Source organism: Dasypus novemcinctus, chromosome 30 (assembly GCF_030445035.2).
Source record: "Dasypus novemcinctus isolate mDasNov1 chromosome 30, mDasNov1.1.hap2, whole genome shotgun sequence".
Classification (NCBI taxonomy): domain Eukaryota; kingdom Metazoa; phylum Chordata; class Mammalia; order Cingulata; family Dasypodidae; genus Dasypus; species Dasypus novemcinctus.
The window spans coordinates 45,770,282-45,791,859 of NC_080702.1; the positions used below are offsets into that span (position 1 = coordinate 45,770,282).

Consider the following 21,578-nt stretch of genomic DNA (forward strand, 5'->3'; position numbering starts at 1 on the left):
AAGCTTCATAAATTATTGATATTATATTTAAACATTGTTAAGGGTTGTACATATTTGATTGGCTACTTCCTTTTCAATTAAAAATACTTTTCACGTTTTCTCTTGCGTTTCTCATGTGAACCTCTTGCTTCCAGCAAGATTGTGGTTTGCTCCTTTCTTTCCATTCTTTTTTGCCTGTTATTTTATTGCATTTTGTAATAGGCTAGCAATGCCAGTAAGGTACAAGGCAATCCTGGAATTAACAAAACTCATCCTCCCCTTGATTTTAAAGAAAATGCTTTTTGTTCAGGGATTCTTCAAGCTCAGGACATACCGCAATACATGAAGCATATGACATTCTGCATCAGCAAACTTGGCTAATGGTTTTGGCCATTCAGATCCTGAATGGGGAGAGTATTAGACTGTGCAGATCAGCCCCTGTGTGGGGGTGATCCTTCCATGCCCGACCTTCAGCCACCTCCAATTTTGCTTCACTATCTTTGCATTAAGCAAACTCTAATTTCTCAATTTAAGTCATTTTTGTTTTTGTGTTTAATCATGTTAAGAAAATACTCTTCTCCTAAACAAATATATTCAGTTAGATGCTCAATGTTCTTTAAAGCTTCATCTACTTATTTGAGTGTGCACTTTTTTATCATTGCAGAAAAGTGAAGACTGATAAACTATTACCTAATTCGCTAATAGTACTTTTTTACGATTATTTCATATCATTTCCTGCTTGGTGTTTGTCACGGCTATGGTGCTCCTTCTTTTTTTATATTGTGGAAGAGATTCCAGTAGATAATTCATTTTTTTTTCCATAGGGACTATACCATCCTACTTCCTTATAAAATGTGTTTATAAGACACATATAAAGAAAAATGAAAACTTGAAAGCCAAAGTGTGTAGCTCTAAAGATACCCTAGATTACAAAAGTTAAAAACCATAATTAACCAGAGGTAAGTATATTTATATCTGGATGAGGATAAATGCATCCTTAGGAATTGAGCGGTAGGTACATTCATATTAAAAAAAAGGTTCAAATCTTCACAAATGAATAGCAATTATTATAAATATATAATATCCTCAAACAAATAAATAATGAAACAAGGTATAAACAAGGCATCATAGTGAGAAATTTCAATATTTCTCTCTAAAATGACAACATATATCTACTAAACATAAATTATGTTTGAAAAATTTGACAAGTTTGATTGATTGAGCACACGTGAAAACCTGTGTCGAACTGTTGAAATGCACAGTAAGCGATAGCTACTAGTGTGTTAATCAAGCCTGTGAAAAAGACTGTTTGTAATGGATGCAGGAGACTTTTGTTCTTCTTGGAAATTCAATGGCCAGGTAAAAATATGAAAGGAATTTCATTTGTCCTGCAAAAGGGGCTATTAATAAAGGAAGTGGAACTGTGCACAAATCAACAATAAAGATGAAGAGTAAGGGTCATATGAAGGGAGTACAAAGGAAGATCTGGGATTATTTGTTAAAGTTATTAGGATTGTAATATTTTGATTAAGAAATGGTTAAGAGACTTCCTAGACATCATGACACCTTACCCTTTAGTATACTACAGTGCTTCCAGACCTGTTAGGTATAGGTAGGGATCACCTTGCACTTCATCAGTTTCCTTCTCCCAAATATTCCTGCCTTACATGATTCTTCCTATTCTGTGCTCTGACATTCTTTCCAGTATGTCATCATTGGAAGAGGGCATGTCCACAACTTGATGGGGTAGAACCTAAGGCTAATTGATTATCGATCTTCTTGTCGACACTTTTCACCCAACAGATGTTATGCCCCTCTGCCTCTCTTATCCAATTCTGCTTATGCTGTGGAACTGAACTTTTGAAGAGATATACCCTTCAGTTGGAATTACTCTAAACTCATGACAATAATCCTGCTATTATATAAACCATTTAATAATGTGTTAATGTGAAAAAATAATTCTTGTTTCCTGATATAAAGAATAAATTAAAAATCCTTTATGAATTTTTTCACTCATTACACTTTCCTTTGTAAACAGTATCATCTTCCTCCAAAGATACAAAATTCAGTCATAGCCTTCAAATGTCTTTTAGCTCTTTTAGGATTAGCTGATTTCCAAGGCTTCAGAAGCACTAATCAAGAATGACTCAATTTCTGCTTTCATCCTTAATTTGGTCATTTTATTGACTTTGAATAGAATCATGATTTGAGTCTTCTGTCTAAATATAACTTTGCATTCCATACAGGTTTCAGACCAAGAACTACCAGTATGTTCTGGCCTTGGTTTTTGCTATTGAAGAGATCAACAGGAACCCCCATCTTTTGCCCAACATTACTTTAGGATTTGATCTGTACAATTCACTACACAGTGAACAGAGGACATTGGAGAATCCCATCATTTGGCAATCAGGGCTGGGCAAGGACATTCCTAATTACACCTGTAGGAAAGAGAGCAAGTCTGTAGCAGCCCTTACAGGAACAACATGGGCAGTTTCTGCCCAGATTGGGACACTGCTGGAACTCTACAAAATTCCACAGGTGAGCCTCATTAGATGGGAGGGAAGATAAATTAATGTTTCCTTTGCTAATTTCAGGGACCTTAAAAGAAAAGGTCAAATGAAGAAATTGTGGTTACTCATGTCTCAAAGGTTACAGCCCCAATACACAGTGACATGATGGGATGTTCACATGTCATTTTTTAGAACATATGTGAAACCAAGTGAGTAGAGCCAAAGGAGTTTCCTAGACCGTTGAGACTGATCAAGTAGTTTCCAATATGCTCTCAGGGATAGGGAGATTATTAGAAAGTAAGAAGAGCAAATATTTCCTTTTTCCTGTTTAAAACATTGTTTAATGAACCAGTGAGTAGGATTTACAACTCTGCTGAGGCTCAGAGCCCAGCTGCAATTTGGTCATTCTTGAGGTTCAGGTCTCCTGGATATACACCAACCCCAGTGCCAACCACAGGTGCAGTAAAATTGACAGAAGAGGCATGTGTAGAAAGATCACATCTGAGTCCACCTCCATCACACTGAGGAGCACAAATTCCAAAATAGGGTCCACTGACAAGGCACTGAACTCCAGAGTCAGCTGCCATGATTGTAGACCTGTGTGTCTCTGTAGCCCTCAGGAGCACCAGTACCTGGAGTTGTATCTACTTACCCAGGTCAGCTAACAGGGAGGTTGAAGTTGGTCAACCACCACAACTAGGAATTGAGAGTGCCTACAACTCAAAGTAGGAGAATCACATGCATCACCCATGTGAGATCTGAGTGCCCTCTTGATATAGAAGTGGAGTGGATTTCACCAATCCAGAGTCCACAGGATGGAGAGGTAAAATATGGATTAGAGTGAACTTACTGATATTCTACTACAGAAATATTCTTACTAGTGATGGAAGAAATGTAGCATTGATCTGGAAAAAGTGGGCACTATAGTTGCTGAGGGCAGTGAGAGGGGTAAAGAGATTGGATATAGGGGCATTTTGGGGACTTGGGGTTGCCCAAAATTATATTGCAGGGACAGATGCTGGACATTAATATCCTGCCATAACCACTGAATGTACTGGGGGGGGGTGAGTATAAACTACAATGTAGACTCTAATCCACATGGTGCAGCAATACTCCAAAATGTATTCACCAAATGCAGTGAATGTGCTACACTGATGAAAGATGTTGTTGATGTAGGAGTAGTGGTGGGTTGGGGTGTTGGGTATGTGGGAATTTCATATTTTTTAAGGTAACATTGTATGTGATCTATGTATCTTAAAAACAAAAGACAATTTAATAAAAAATAAAATAAATAAAAAATAATACATTGTTTAATTTTCATCAGGGCTGATTTTGTGCTTCTGACCAATCTTCTTTCTCATACCAGCTCTTTCACTCCTACCTTTAGCTTGCTTTTGGCCTCTATGACCCACAACTGAGTGATGATGGCAAGCGGTCATCTCTTTATCAGATGGCCCCCAAGGACACAACTCTGGCCCTTGCAATGGTCTCAGTGATGCTCCATTTCAGCTGGAACTGGGTGGGACTAGTCATCTCAGAAGACAAGAGAGGTGTAAAGTTTCTTTGGGACTTGAGGGCAGAGATGGACAAAAATGGAGTCTGCACAGCCTTCTTGGAAATGATCCCTGTCACTGAGAGGACATATTCTTCAAAACACTGGCAATATCATTTCCAGATCAGAAAATCAGCAGTGAATGTGACTGTCTTTTACGGTGACTCCGACTCCCTAATGGGATTGAGCTTTTGGAGATGGAGACTCTTAGTTTTAGGGAAAGTTTGGGTTACAACCTCACAGTGGGATTTTACCACCAGTGAGAGAAATTTTTACTTGACTCACTCCATGGGGCCCTCATTTTTTCACACCACACTGCTGATATGCCTGGTTTCAAAACTTTCATCCAGACAGTTAAACCTTCAAAATACCCAGAAGACTTTTATCTCACTAAATTGTGGTACGTCTCTTTTGATTGCTTGGTTTCTGAATCTGACTGCAACACTCTGGAGAATTGTCCTCCCAATGCCTCCTTGGAGTTGTTGCCTTGGTGGCTATTTGACAAGGACATGAATGAAGGAAGTTATAATGTTTATAATGCAGTGTATGCTGTGGCTCAGAGCCTTCATGAAATTCTTCTTCAACAAGTAGAAGTACAGTCAGTGGAAAATGGATTTGAACTGGTGATTTACCCTTGGCAGGTAATACCTCTTCCATTGAATAGCATGTGTATTTCACAATATGTCATAATCATAAATTTCTTGGAATGCAGCATATGCTCAAGTCAAGAAGTTTAGGGCTGTCTCTTGAAAAGTGTCAGAGATGATTTGCTTGTTCACTGTCTAAGAGGTAAATCTAGCCCTATGCAGAAATGGTAATGAACAGGAAGGTGCCAATGGCAGAGAGGGAAGGAATTATTAGTCAATGGCAATGCTTCTTGTTACTAAGGCCCCCAACATTCTGCCCACTTAAAGTTTTAATATAAAATACCTAGACCTCTTCCATTGAACAATTACATGACAGCAGGGACAAACTAGTTTTTGAATTAGCTTTAGGCACTTTGTTAGATACTGTATATAAATTATATCATTTAATTCTGCAAGCTCTTCAGATATTGATGACCTTGCTTGGGGAGAATTCAGTTAGCAATTGAGAGTGTTTAGATATGATTCTTCTAATAAGGTTTGTCTGTATTCCACACTCGCAGATTGTTTTCATCTCGTTGTATTTGGAGTTTTCCCCTGAAACTTAATATTTTATGCTATGACATTTTAGTCCTCCTTAAGGTTTCTTTTTTTTACTTAATTGAATGTTAATAATAAAACTGCCTTAGGAAGCAGGGATTACAGAGTATCAGGGATGTTCTGACCTTGGTGATCTGTCCTTGATCAGAGGACCCACTTCCTCACAGGTGTGTCTCTTTTAGCTTCACCCATTTCTGAAGAACATCCAACTTAACAAACCTGCTGGTGACCCAGTGTATTTTGATGATGAAGGGAAATTGGAAGCCAGTTATGACATTCTCAACTTTTGGAATTTTCCAGAAGGTTTTGGACTTAAAGTTAAAGTAGGACAATTTGACTCAGCTGTGCCACGAGATCAACAATGGTCTATATCTGAGGAGGTGATAGAATGGGCCACAGTATTTTCAGAGGTGGGTAGGACTCAATTACCATGCAGAGTATTACAACAAAATATCAAAAATCTTGTCATGGAGATTGTAATAGGCAAGTTTCTCTAAGGAAACAGAATCAACAGGAGGTATCTGTGAATAGTATGAGATTCAATAAAATTCTCTCATGTGACCATGGGGATGGCCAAGTCCAGATTCTGCAGGCAGGCTGAAAACAGGGGCTCCAATGAAGGTGCCATGAAGGCCCTTGATCAGTTCCCGGGAGACGCTGCCTGTCCAAACAGGAGCTGGGAAATTCTCTCCAAATCCTGAAATCAATTCCTGTTTTAAGGTAGTCTGATTGTAAAAAACCTTATTCATTGTTGACAGAAACCTCCCTGGTTGATTGTACATGTAATCAGCCATTTATGCAGTTTATTACATGATGATTAACATCCATAAATATCCTTTATAACAATTAGCCCAGAGTTTACTTGACCAAACAGTGACCGTGTTAATACATTAACCTAAGCAACACAGAGGCTTTATACCCTCCTTCCAGCTAAGTACATGATCGGATTATTAGTTTAACCACTTACCATTTCACTTGATAAATTTTCTCACCTACTATCCAAAGGATGGAAAAAGAAAACATTTATTTAAGATACATATCTAAGTTATTATATTTCATACCATGTTATAAACTTGATATCTTATCAATTAATTTGACTTCGGAATTTGAAATTTAAATTTGTTGGTGCTCCAATATGCCAACAATCTAAATACTGATGAATTAAAGATTCACTGTTAAGAGCATGTTTCTGATTTCTTCCCAGACTCCCAAATCTGTATGCAGTGAGAAGTGTTCTCCTGGATTCAGGAAAACCTTTCAGGAGGGAAAGGCTGCCTGTTGTTTTCTTTGCACTCCCTGCCCAGAGAATGAGATTTCCAATGAGACAGGTAAGTTTATGCCCACAAAAATGTCCCCAAATCTCCTTTATATCCCCAATTCATACAAGGTATTAGAAAGAATCTGGAGGACAACTACAGAAACAAAATTCTTCCTTCCTTTGTATAGTATTTCATTTTTACAATAAAAAATATTTCCCTTTGAAATGACACCAATTCTCTGCCCAGAACTAGCTTAATTGAGTCATTGTTCAGACACATGTAAGGCCAAATAGTCTCTAGGAATCCCTTTTGTTGATACCACAAAATTAATACACCTTTCCTCCCTCTCTTGGAATTTAGTACATGGTGTTCCAAGTACCTGATTTCCATATTGAGTGAAAGCTTGTTTAGATTATATTTATGTAATGTGTTTAGACCTTCCTCAGTTTCTGTGCCTAAAACTGTTCATGACACAGAGCAGCTGCTCAGAATGTTTGGGAATGATTTTAGAAATATTTATTTCTATTGTGTACAAATGAAGATGACCTAACTTACCCTTGATGAGGAGTTTTAGTTTTCCCTCTCCTCAAGTTCCCAGATAATTGGGGAGAAAAACATAGACTTTTTTGGTCCATGCTTAAAGCACACAGTGAATGTTTGAACAGGAACCTGTTGACCCGTACCTGCATTGAGAGGACGGGTCTCATGGGTTCTTCAGAGAGGCAGGAAATTAGTATTATGTAAAATGAGTGAAGGGAGGAATAAAATCTTGGCCAAATTATTTTAAATGAAGAAAAGGAAACCACCACTGCATATAATATTCAGAGATTCAGAGCACCGGAAAAGAGTTTCAATGTGACAGGATCACACAGAATATTGAGGATGGGGTTTGAGATATGATGTAGAATAGTCTTTAATATTATTTTCATAGTATAATTAACATCTTGAAATTATTCATATTCATGATATTAAAATATAGAATCACTTCTATGGTGGTAAATTTCTAAGTTTCTTTTGGTGATTAGTATGCAATTTAATTCCCTGAAATGGTTACTGTTGTTTCAGTTTTTTGAGACATGTTGTTCTGATGATATAACCTGGCATTTAGTCAACTTGGGAAAATGATTCAAGTACACATTGGTTATAAGCAAGTTTGAGTAAATGCTCCACATGCACATGTAAAAGAATAGTATATCTACAAAGTCAATTCTCATACATTTGGAGATTAAGAAATACACTATTAAATAGCCCACGGTTTAAAGTAAATAGTATGATAGGATTTATGAAATGTTTAAAATTGAAATTGCCACATTTCGTGTCTTATATGATAGGGCTAAAGGTATCTTCAGAGACTAATATTTAATGTTAAATTTTATATGCCTATGTGTGTATTATTAGTATGCATATTTAAATATAAAAAATCTGATGTTTAAGTATCACAAACTAAAATAATAACATTAGAATAAACATAAAGAAAGTGGAAGATTGAAAATAATAACTATAAAAAGAAAATGTAATAAAAGACAAATATGAAAGGATAAAACTCAAAGCTAAATCTAATGAAAGACAAATTGTTAGGTAATGATGAATTGATAGAATAATGAATTAAGAAAATTTGCATAATAAACAGTGAAAAGATTTAAAAGTGGGAAATATGTACAGAAATATTAAATCATAAAAGGATAGTAAAAATAACTTCATGCCAAAATATTTGAAAATTTAAATGAAATTCTCAAATTCCCACAAAAATAAAAGTTACCATAACCATCCCAAGAAAAATGGAAAATCTGAAAATATTCATATCCGTTTGGGTTTTAAACCATAGTTTAAAATGACATATCTCCTAAAAAAAATTGGGAGACCAATGACTTCACTGAAAAAGGCAACCAAACTTTCAAGGACAAAGGATCCTTATCTACTCAAACATTTACAGATACTAGGAAAATCTGGAAAAACTGCACATTTAATTTTACGAGAAGTGCTTAACATTGATACCAAAGTCTGATAACATTGCTGTAAGCAATAAAATAATGGGTCAATTTTGCTCTTGAGCCTAAACTCATATTTGCTGAAAAGAAAAGCTGCTATCCAAATCCAGCTATATAACATAAAGAACTTATTGTGATGAAGTTTATTTTATGCAAAATAAATCAGTACATGAGCACCTTGAAAAGGAGAAACCATCATTTCAAAAAATTCAGGAAAACATTGAATAAAATTGAGTATCCATTCATTATTTAAAAACAAACAACAAAACCATTGCTTACCAAATTGGAAATAGAAGGGAACAACCAAAGTTGGATAAAATGTGTAAAATAGTTCTAGCCAGTGAGAAATCATTCCTAGCATATATATGCTTTTACTAAATCACAAGAGAGACAGAAAATACATCATTAAAAAGGGCATGGCTTGAGCACAAGCTCTTTCCTCAAAAAAAGCTTGAAATGTGCAAAGCACATATGAGCTAGTGTACAGATTAACTACTCTCCAAGAAATTCCAAACAAAAGTTACAGTGAAAAAGCTCAAAGCATCCCCCATAATAGCAAAAATTAAACAACTTCCATGTCAAGGGTCTAAGGGAACATGGTACAAGGAAATGAATGTTGATTGCTAAAATTTAAACTGGTGTAAGTAGTTGGAAAAGTGGATGGCATTATTTAGAAAGATGAATATTTATATAGCATATGACCCAGTAATGGAGCATCATATTTGTACTGGATGTCTAAAGATGCTCAGAGCAGCACTATCGATAGTAATCAAAACGCATAAACATTTAATCATCTATCACCAGTAAAATGTGTAAATAAAATATGATGTATTAATATAATTGAAATCTATCCAGCAGTATAAGTGAATAGTTTTTACTACTTCACACCCAAAAAAGATAACTGTATTTTAAAAATATAAAATAACAATTGTTGGAGAGGAATCATAGAAATTGGAATTCTAACGCCTGTTTGTGGGAATGTAATTTAGTTCAGCCACTGTGGGAAGCATTATAGGACTTCCTTAAAAATTGAAGTATAGAATCACCACATGACCTGGCAATCCACTTCTAGGTTTATATTAAATATGAAAAGAGGTTCTCAGAATGGTAATTGTGTACAATATTTATAGAAGCATTATTCATAATACAAACGTGGAAATAATGCAAGTGTCCATCAAGAGCTAAATTGATAAAATATGGGACATACACACCACAGTACATTATTTGGCAACAAGTAAAAAATGAATTTCTGAGATATGAGGCTAATTAAAAGAAACTTGTAAATATTACACTATTGAAATATGAAAGTTAAAGAAAGAAAAAATATTGTACAATATCTTATAAGAGAGGTCTAGAAGTACCAAATCTGCAGAGTCAGGAAGTTGAGTAGACGTTACTAGCAGATGGGTGCAGAGTGAAGAGAATGAAGGTTTAGCAGACTAGAAGTGTTAGTAAAAAGAAAACATATCTGCATACTGTAACATAGAAGAATATCATATAAATAATATTGAGTAAAATGACCCAAGCAGAAGTAATCTATGTTAGAAATCAGCAAGGTAGCATCTTCGAAGATGTGGGAGATGTAATTATTTGAAGAAGTTAGGAAAGGAGCTTCAGATGGGCAGCTTAGTTCCAGTTTTTGGCTTTTATATTGTTACCCATGTGTTTCCTTCTTCATAATTCATAAATCATGCAATTATAATATGTGCTCTTTATGAGTATATGTTACCCACCAGTGAATATATTTCTAGAAGAAATATATCTCTAAGAAGAAATCGAAACTCAACACTAAATGAAAAGAGCAAATCCTATCCAATTGAAGGTCTGAATGTTGAAAGAAGGTCAGAGTTCTAAGAGAAAGTTTGAGGGAAGAAAAATAAACAGATTATAACACACACTTTTGTGAATTCAATGCAAGTTGACAAAAAAGAATAAAAGTATCCAATGTGTTTCTTTCAGGGACTTATAAAAAAGTTAAAATTACTGAACATGATCTGATGACATGTTGCTTTTCTCACCAGATATGGATGAGTGTGTGAAGTGTGCAGATCATCAATATGCAAACAGTGAGAGAAATCACTGCCTCCAAAAAGTTGTGACCTTCCTGGCTTATGGAGACCTTTTGGGTATGACTCTGGTCTGCACAGCTCTTTGCTTCTCTTTTCTCACTGCGGTTATTCTTGGGGTCTTTGTGAAATACCGAGAAACTCCCATAGTCAAGGCCAATAACAGGATCCTCAGCTACATCCTTCTCATCTCCCTCAAGCTCTGCTTCCTCTGCTCCTTACTCTTCATTGGTCGCCCAAACACAGCCATCTGCATCCTCCAACAAATCACGTTTGGAATTGTGTTTACTGTGGCTGTGTCCACTGTTTTGACCAAAACAATCACAGTGGTTCTGGCATTCAAGGTGACTGCTCCAGGGAGAAGGATGAGGCAGTGGCTGGTATCAGGGGCACCTAACTTTGTTATTCCCTTTTGCTCCCTGATCCAGATGACACTCTGTGGCATCTGGCTGGGAACCTCTCCTCCATTTGTTGATAAAGATGCACACTCTGAGCCTGGTTATATCATCATCGAATGCAATAAGGGCTCAGCCTCTGCCTTCTACTGTGTCCTAGGATACCTGGGCTGCCTGGCTTTTGTGAGCTTCATTGTAGCTTTCCTGGCCAGGAACCTTCCTGACACCTTTAATGAAGCCAAGTTCTTGACCTTCAGCATGTTGGTGTTCTGCAGTGTTTGGGTCACTTTCCTCCCTGTCTACCACAGCACCAAGGGCAAGGTCATGGCAGCTGTGGAGATCTTCTCCATCTTGGCTTCCAGTGCTGGATTACTAGGCTGCATCTTTGCTCCAAAGTGCTATATTATTTTCTTAAGGCCAGATAGGAACACTCACCATGGGTTATGGAATAAAACACATTCTGGGGACAATAAGTCTTCTTAAGTTTTATCTCATTTGGTTACTAAAACAAATAGGGAAACTGATGAAAATCTACTCCATGCTTGCATTCAGGTATTAGATATAAATATAATGTAATTTACCATCAATTAACATATGAATTTCCTACATTCTCTCAAAGTGTTCAGGAACACATCTTTCAGCCATCTAAATTTTTAACTTTAAATTACATTTTTGTTTCCTCGTATCAAATACACTGATGAATATGGGTACTCTGCATTCATTGTGTGTATAATTACCAAATTTACAGATATTCTCCCACTTTGTTTTGCACTTCTGTTTTCCTAATTTCCCTTATAAACACTATCAACATTTCCTTTCTTTCATCTCTTTATGGTAGTCTTAGTGATCCAATACCATTTATGGACTATTCCTTATTATCTCCCAGATTTCCATGACCAGATTTTAAGAATAATAAATTTTACGTATAAACAACTCATTTTTCTGAACTCCCTAATGTATTTATTTGACTTTTCCCCTCTTGAACAAAAACCACAACTATTTACTATGCTCAATATGATTACAACATTTATTTTATACTTGATAATACATTTCCTTGCTAATTTCAGCACCTTTTCTGGATTTGTTGGAGAGAATAACCTGAATGTGTCTAAGTCACTCAAAAGCCTGTCTGGCAGAAATGCTAATTGTAGAGAAGATGATCTAAAAGAGACGAGATTTGTGTTCTCCTTTCTAGCTTCTGTAAATCCCAGTTCTGATCATACAGCGAATGCTGGAAGCTTTATGTGCTGAGCATTAGCTTCAGAAATGCAGTGTGTTGGATGTTTTACTCTGATTTCAAGAAATAATCATGGAATATTATTCCATTTTATTACTTGTAAAACTTATGTTGTACTATGTTCACTTTGCAATTCAGAATCTTACTTAAATTAGGGGTCCTAATTAAGAACGTATTTTAGAGTTGATTTCTAAGAATATCTGACTTTTTTTTCTGAGAAAATAACATATTCTTCTTTTCCAATTATTGAAAATTGAATTACTTACTAGTATCAAGTAACTCAGAATCAAATTTGATTCTCAGCCTTAGCAAGTAGATCAAAGGATTTGAATCATTTTCCATCCCATTGTATTGAATTTCTCTTTCTCTTTTATTAGCCAAGTATGTAAATTTTGTTGAAAAGAATGGAGGAAAGAGAAAGTCAAAAAGAGAGAGAGAAAGGAAGGGAGGGAGGGAGGAAGAAACGAAGGAAGGAAGGAAGGAAGGAAGGAAGGAAGGAAGGAAGGAAGGAAGGAAGGAAGGAGGGAAGATAGGGTGAGAACTCTATTGTAATTAAAATCAAATTCATTTTTGAAGATGCAACTTTCTGCCCAATGGAAATACAGTGATGATGCTGTTTAAGATCCTTTCGTCTTACACAGATTGTTAATTTTCAAAGAGCCTTTTTCAAGATCGCTATCTCTGAGATTTCACATAAAATGTAACGGATCTGCCTTATAAGCCTAGACCCTATTTGGCCTTTGAAAAGTCACTTAATCTCCTAAACCTCAGTATAATACCACCTGTCATGCTTATCTAATATAAAGTTCTATGTGGATCAAAAAAATTGATGACTGCCTTTTTAAAAATTTATTTATTTATTTATTTATTTCTCTCCCCTTTCTCCCCCCCACCTCCAGCAGTTGTCTGTTCTCTGTGTCCATTAGCTGCGCCTTTTTCTTTGTTCGCTTCTGTTGTTGTCAGCGGCAGGGGAATCTGTGTTTCTTTTTTTGTTGTGTCATCTTGTGTCAGCTCTCCTTGAGGGCGGCGCCACTCCTATTCAGGCTGCACTTTCTTTTGCACTGGGCGGCTATTCTGTGTGGCAGGGCACTCCTTGTGTGCATCAGCACTGTGCATTGGCCAGCTCCACACGGGTCAAGGAGGCATGGGGCTTGAACCGTGGACCTCTCATGTGGTGAACGGATGCTCTAACCACTGGGCCAAGTCCGCTACCAGATGACTGCCTTTTGAAGTGAGGGTCTTCGAAAAAGTCTTAGGGGTTAATTTTCAAATTTACATAAATACAGCTTTATGAGAAAAATGCAACTGGAGGAGAAGGACGAGCACTAAAATTAATTAAGTACTCTGCTGTATACTTTCTGTTAGCCCATCTGCATCCATTCTCCAGCCTTCTCCCCCAGGAAATCAGGATGGAAAAAAACAACAACTTAAGGAAGGAGGACTGGTGTTGGTACCTAAGGCTGTTTTTGTTTATTTTCTTTCATTTGGCCTTTGGAAATGGCTTGTCAGAAGCTATAATAAAATACTATTAGATTCGGGTTGGAAATAAATTTAAGTTATTGATTAATTTGTGGGAAAGCTGATATATTTGCAACAGGCAAGTTTTCTCTTTCAGGGATTGGCTATCTCTTTCCATTCTCTCCTCTACTAATCACCATTCATTGATAATTTATGTAAATATGTATATTTTCCATATATATTTACACATAAGGACAATAAATTCTTCTATTTGTTGTAGGTAATATGAAGGCCTTTTTTTCTCTGCTACGTTTTCAAAGGTTATTCATGTTTTATACAAAAAGTATTATTTCTCTTACTTCTTAATTCATATATATTTTTTAGGCAATTTCACCTTTCCTTTTCTTTCCAATTCTTTATCTCTCTTATTTCTTTATTTGTTGAATATGATGTGTAATCTTAGAGTTGCTCATGGAACTCCATCTATTTCTCATGTCTTAAGTGGGAAATTTGTCAAATTTTCATGATCATCCAGGTGTTTGTGGTAAATTGTTTTATCATAACTGTTTAAGATAAAAACTATTTCTTTCATTTCCAGATTGTTCAGAAGTTTATAATGATTTGGATGATGTATTTTTTGACTTTTTTCACAGTGTGTATTATTTTCCTTTACCTGTTAACTTTAAAAATTTCATTAATAAGACTGAATATGAATTATTGGGAAAAACTTTAATGGGCCATTTTGTGATGTTTTTCTATTAGACTGTTTGAAGTAAATTTGCATGAAGAGTTATTGCATCTGTTTAAATTTACATTAGCCTATAATTTTCCTTTCTAGTTCAATGCTTATTGGATTCTTAAGCATAAAAATGACAGTAAAAATGTTCGTTAAATGAATGAATGGAAGGAATGTCTGGATAGAGGGATGGATGAATGGAGAGAGAGAATCAAAGGGAAAAATTTGGAATGAATTGATGGATGAATGAATTGAGGGAAAGACAGAAAGAGGAATGAAAAAAGGACTACATAGAGGAATAGAAGGAGATTAGTATAATTGATGAATACAGAGACAAAATGAAGGTAGAGTGAGATGATAAGGCTGAACGGGTGAGCAAATAGAGGAAGAAGAAACAGAATATCTAAAATAAAATTAGACTTACTGTTGACTGTCTATATAAAGATAGATCCAGTGATGCTCTCATAAATTCTATCATAATTATATAAAGTCACTGCATAACTTGTCTATCTTTTGGTTTCAAGCAACAGAAAACAAAACTTAAATTTGCTCAAGCAGAAGAATGAAGTTCATTGCATGTATACATTATATCTTCTCCATCAATCTTGAAATGTACTTCCTCCCATTGCTGAAATTGGGCCACATGCTCTTTTTTGACCCATGGACTGCACCAGATGGAAAGGAATATTCTATTAGCTTAAGCCAAAAGAGGTGATGCCGGGGGTGTAAGTCAGTTTGATACACCCAACCACGTATTTTCTGCACGATGAGAAAGAAGCAATTCCCTCAAAATCTGGGGTTTTAGAATTGGAATAAGGCTCACGTAGATATTGGGAGGTACTCAATAATTGTTCAAAGGATACACATTATTTCATTTTAAAATTCCAACCATGGTGTTAATATCAATATGTTAATTAAACTGAAATGCTGTTGAAGAGCATGTATCACATTATATCACACCCACAAAGGAAATAACTGGGTTGTTATATTAAGAACAAATCCTCATGGCAATAGAGCTAAAAATAAAACAATGAGGACTGTATAAAATGAAGAGTGTCCACAGTCTCGGAGAAGATATTCTCAATACATATACCTGAAAATCTCCATGATGCATTAATATATGCTGAATAGCCCATATCAGAAATGGACAAAAACTTAAACAATTTTGCAACTTATGATATAAAAATGGTCAATAATACTTACAAAGGAGCTCAATATATTAAAAGCCTTGCTGACCTCAATGTATTCTAATCTACTAGAATGGCTAAAAGTGAATTTTTTTCCTTTTCAAAGTGAAGAAATGAACCAAGTGATGGCATGGAACAGCTCTAACTTTTAGACTGATCTATTACTTCTTTGGTCAAATGCATTGGCTGGTTTTTCCATCCCCATATGTGATTTTCTGGGAAGGGGATAAAGAGAATTAGAATTGAAAGAGTAAGAATAAAGTGATATCTGAAATCACCTGATAAACTGCTAAGATTCTTAGGAAGTGTAGAGCCCAGGGAATGTTTCAGTGTATTTCCTTCTATGTTTTATGTATTTCATTTATTTACAGCAAGTCACAGGAGCACTGGTCTGAAACTGAGCATAAATATGCTCTAAACTGTACCCTTTGTCTCACAGATGAGTCAACTGAGCCCCAAATCACAGCAAATCAGCTGTGGAACAGTAAGCAAGATCTGTTGTTAAAGGAAATCCATTTATTTATTCTTTCATTTTTCCTTCATCATCATCATCAGTAAGAAGAGGTGGTTCAAAGATCTTATCACTTTCTTCATGTACTATTTTGTCTGTACCAACATGATAATCTATGTTCTTTTGACCACTGTTGTACAATGCGTTCCACAATGTGCAAAATGTTTTCTATGGGGAAAAAATACAGGTCTTTCCGAAAAAAAATTATGGCTTTTTTTTTTTAAGTCACAAATCATAAGCAAATGTGTTCAAGGTCACTGTAAATTTAGAGTAAAGCAACCTCTCTGATATCTTTCGGGAACTTGTGAACCACTTATCAAATATAAGTGTTTTGTATAACTCCAGGATTTGGACTCAAATAGAAACCAGTAATCCTAGAAATGTAAAACCATTCCTAGCATAGATAGTGCATGGATAAGCACTCCAACACTCCTAGCACCGGAGGTTGTTCCAGTCAAGATATAGGCTAAGCTAATAAATAAATCTTAATTGGTTTCTGTAGAAAGAACTAGAGCAAGATCCCATCACTACAGGCAGGATGACCAACTGCAGGCAGAAGTGAGTAGCTCATACACCCGGCATGAAATGGATGAAGAAGTTGTGTTACCACATGGGTGTGGGTGGTGGAGGTGGCCTGTATAAGGCTCTCAGATTTTGTCATTTTAGGTATCATCTTAATCTACCTTTGCATACCTCTCTCACCTGAAACATTTTCAAATGTATACATTTGCTTAGTAAAAATGGTTAAAATGGAAGTTGGGATCAGATTATTCTCATACTTCTTTTGAGACTAATTTAAGTGAATACTATTATATTGTTGATACTGCATTATTGATCTGTAAGTAATTCCTTTCTGAGTGAAATTATGACTATATATCCACAAATCTTCAGAGGAAATGCTTTCTATGCACATGGCATGGTGCATATGGACATCAATATGTTAGTTGAATAAATTTGTGAATCTGTATTAATTTTGTTTTACGTGCATTTCATTGTGTGCATATATTTTTTCATTCACTCAACATATATGATATTAGTATCTTTAAAGTATTGTTTTTATATAGAAGTGAACACAATAGAACCTCATGCTCCGCTCACTAATCTAGTTGAAACGATGATTGGATGGCATTGGGCTGTGAAGGGAAATTGAGGGTGCAATGAAAGAATAGTGGGGAATGTCTATACCTACTTATAGCAAGTGAGGAAAAAGAAAAACAAGAGAAGGTACCTGGAGAATGAGCAGGAGTAGGGTAGAAACTGGCACGTAGGTGTAGGCAGGGGAAAGGGACAGAGAGATAGAAAAGAAATTTACAAGCATGGGACATCCTAATCAAAGGTCCTGAGGTTGCCAGGTGCAGGGAGGAAACAGAGTCTCTGGGACTTAATGAGGAGAAAGAAGATGTGAGATGAGAATGCCCCTGGTCAGATTGTACAGATGGTGTAGTTCATTTAAGGCTTTGAAATTTATTCTAAGAACAAGGAAGGTCCCTGAAAGATTGACAAGAGGAATGGGAGCTGTTTGTTAAAAAGGCTGTCATTTTGGTAGCACAGTATTTAGAGTATAATAACCAACAATGAATTTTATAGGTAAAAGGCAAAACTTTAGGTTGCATAGGTTATTAAAAAAAATTAAAAGTTAAAAAAATTAAAAATTAAATTAAAAGATTTTAAGATAACACAGAATAGAGTAAGCCTTTTGGAGACAAAAGACTACAATTCAGAGTGCTAGTATAAGAATGTTCTTTCATTAAAGATAATGAGCATATGGCATGTTTAATAAAAGAGGTAATTATAGCCTGCTATATGTTAAAAAATACATATTCCATAAACTTTGGTTGATAGTGAATAATACTAGTTAAATAATCTTTCATGAACTATAATAAAGGAAACCCACTAAAGCAAAGTGCCAAGGATATGGGGCAATAAGGAAATGCTGTATTTTTTACATGATTTTTCTGTAAACTTACAACAGCTCAAATTTAAATGAAAACAATAACCATAGGAAACATTTCACAGACCTTTGTTTTGGGTGTTTTAAATGAAGTAAGTCACCAAAATTCATATATACAATATATAGTACTTCCCCAGATCCACCATAAAAACTTTTCCCTTCCACAGCGATAATCTTTTAACTTATTGATATCATATTTCCTGAAACTGATGTACAGATTCCGAAACAATAGCTTTCAAACAAGGTGACATCTGTGCTTACTATGTGGTTCATACTTTAGGTTGTACAGTTTTCTAAATTTTTTAGTTATCCTATGTTTTGCCTTATGGTTTACATTATTAGTCTGTCATCCCCTATATGTTTTTGGTGTAATATTACATGTTTTATATTCATCCTCGTGTACTCTCACAAAACTCCTCTCTTGCCCCCATAGTTACCTTGGTTCCATCCATTCCACATCCATTTTCCTCTCCCCTTGGGGCCCACAACGCCAGTCGCTCTCCATTTCCCAAGAAGCCATGTCCAGATATACTTGCAGCAGGATTCAGGGCCTGACTTTCTCAACTGCCCTAATGCCCTGGGAGCCATCCTTTCTCACGAGAGATACAGTTCTCTCTATTTGACGGCATTAGCCTCCCCAGGATGTGGGTCCACCCCAACTCTCACTTCTTGGGTCTCTTCCCAATGGTACAACCCACCTTGGCAAAATGAGCCTTCAGCTATTCCCCCGGAGTCAGTCCTGCATCAGACAATACCCCCTGAGCATCCTAAACAGGTAACCCTCCTACTTATACTTTGATACGATTTTCTCCACCTTTTGTTCTCAATGAACACCTTAACACTCTCCCATGTTCGTATGTTGCCCCTCCCTCCCCCCAATTTTTGGACAATATTACCCCTCTGCCCATCCCCAGCCCCCCTCAAACCCACAAAGCCCCAACCGAAGGCATCCCCTTGCCCCATTTAGTCCCTTCTTTGTACTCATACTTACCGCCAGCTCATCACAGATTCCACCCCTCCAGACGTTAACTCACATCCTTCCTCCACACCGCGATTTCCTGTAAGCCTCTTTTCCACACTCTAGCTCTCTGAGGCAGTTTGCTTATTTCATATCATTGAGGTCATGTAGTATTTGTCCTTCAATGCCTGGGTTGCTTCACTCAACATAAGATTCTCAAGGTTCATCCATGTTATCACGTGTGATTGTAGTGTATTCGTTCTTACAGCTGAGTAGTATTCCATTGTGTGTATATACCACATTTTATTGATCCACTCGTCTGTTGATGGACATTTGGATTGATTCCAATTTTTGGCAATAGTGAACAATGCTGCTATGAACATTGGTGTACATATATCTGTTTGTGTCCTTGTTTTCAGTTCTGATGGGTATATACCCAGCAGTGGTATTGCTGGGTCATATGGCAAATCTATGGTTAGTTTTTTGAGAAACTGCCAAACTGTCCCCCAGAATGGTTGGATCCTTCTGCATTCCCACCAGCAGTGGATGAGTGTTCCCCTTTCTTCACATCCTCTACAGCATTTGTATTCTTTTGTTTTTTTCATAGCTGCCAATCTTATGGGAGTAAGATGGTATCTCATTGTAGTTTTGATTTGCATTTCCCTGATAGTTAGAGATTTGGAGAATTTTTTCATGTGCTTTTTAGCCATTTGTATTTCTTCTTTGGAGAAGTGTCTGTTTAAATCTTTTTCCCATTTTTTAAATGGGTTGTTTATCTTTTTGTTTTCAAGATATAGGAGTTCTTTATATATGCAAGTTATAAGTCTCTTATCAGATATATGGTTGCCAAATATTTTCTCCCATTGTGTGGGTTCCCTTTCTACTTTCTTGACAAACTCCTTTGAGGGGCAGAAGGCTTTAATTTTGAGGAAGTCCCATTTATCTATTTGTTCTTTTGCTGCTCGTGCTTTTGATGTGATATTCATGAAGCCATTTCCTATTACAAGGTCCTGTAGATGTTTCCCTACACTGCTTTCCAAGATCTTTATGGTCTTGGCTCTTATTATTAGGTCTTTGATCGATCTTGAGTTGATCTTTGTATAAGATGTGAGATGGTAATTTTCTTTCATTCTTCTACATATGGCTATCCAGTTCTCCAGGCACCATTTGTTGAAAAGGCCATTCTCTACCAGTTGAGAGGGCTTGGTGGCTTTACTGAATATTATATGGCTATATACTTGAGGTTCTATATCTGAACTTTCAATTTGATTCCATTGGTCTGTGTGTCTCTCCTTATGCCAATACCATGCTGTTTTCACTACTGTAGATTTGTAGTATGTTTTGAAGTCAGGAAGTGTGATTCCTATTTTGTTTTTCTTTTTCAATATATCTTTGGCTATTTGGGGCCTCTTTCCTTTCCAAATAAATTCCATAGTTAGTTTTTCTAGTTCCTGAAAGAAGGCTGTGTTGATTTTTATTGGGATTGCATTGAATGTGTAAATCAGTTTTGGTAGGATAGACATCTTAATAATATTCAGTCTTCCTAACCATGAACAAGGAATATTCTTCCATTTATTTAGGTCTTCCTTGATTTCCTTGAACAGTCTTCTATAGTTCTCTGTGTATAACTTTTTACCTCTTTAGTTAAATTTATTCCTAAGTATTTGATTTTTTTATTTCCTATTGTGAATGGTATTTGTTTCTTGATTTCCTCCTGATCTTGCTCATTATTGATGTATAGAAATGCTACTGATTTTTGCGCATTGATCTTATAACCTGCGACTTTGCTGAACTCATTTATGAGTTCTAGAAGCTTTGTTGTAGATCTCTCAGGGTTTTCTATGTATAGGATCATGTCATCTGCAAATAATGAAATTTTGACTTCTTCCCTTCCAATTTGAATGCCTTTAATATCTGGTTCTTGCCTCAGTGCTCTAGCAAGTACTTCCAAGACAATGTTAAATAGGAGCGGAGACAATGGGCATGCTTGTCTTGTTCCTGAGTTTAGAGGGAGGGATTTCAGGATGCCGCCATTGTAAACAATGTTGGCTGTAGGTTTTTCATGTATACTCTTTATCATGTTCAAAAAGTTTCCTTGTATTCCGATCTTTTGGACTGTTTTTATCAAGAATGGGTGCTGTATTTTGTCAAATGCCTTTTCTGCATCTATAGATATAATCATGTGATTTTTTTCCTTCAATCTGTTTATATGGTGTATCACATTGTTTGATTTTCTTATGTTGAACCATCCTTGCATACCTGGAATAAATCCCACTTGGTCATGGTGTATAATTCATTTAATGTGTTGTTGAATACGATTAGCAAGTATTTTGTTAAGTATTTTTGCGTGTAGGTTCATTAGAGAAATTGGTCTGTAATTTTCCTTTCTTGTGGTGTCTTTGTTTGGCTTTGGTACTAGGGTAATGTTGACATCATAAAAGGAGTTCGGCAATGTTCCTTCTGTTTCGATTTTTTGGAATAGTTTCAATACGATTGGTGTTAGTTCTTTATGGAATGTTTTGTAGAATTCACCTGTGAAGCCGTCTGGTCCTGGGCTCTTCTTAGTTGGGAGATTTTTAATGACTGATTCTATCTCTTTGCTTGTGA

At 36.1% G+C, this 21,578-nt stretch overlaps 1 pseudogene; it reads left to right on the forward strand.

The window, feature by feature from the left end:
• Positions 1-958: 958 nt before the first annotated feature.
• On the forward strand, positions 959-11,416 carry LOC131276867 (vomeronasal type-2 receptor 116-like; annotated as a pseudogene).
• Positions 11,417-21,578: the final 10,162 nt, after the last annotated feature.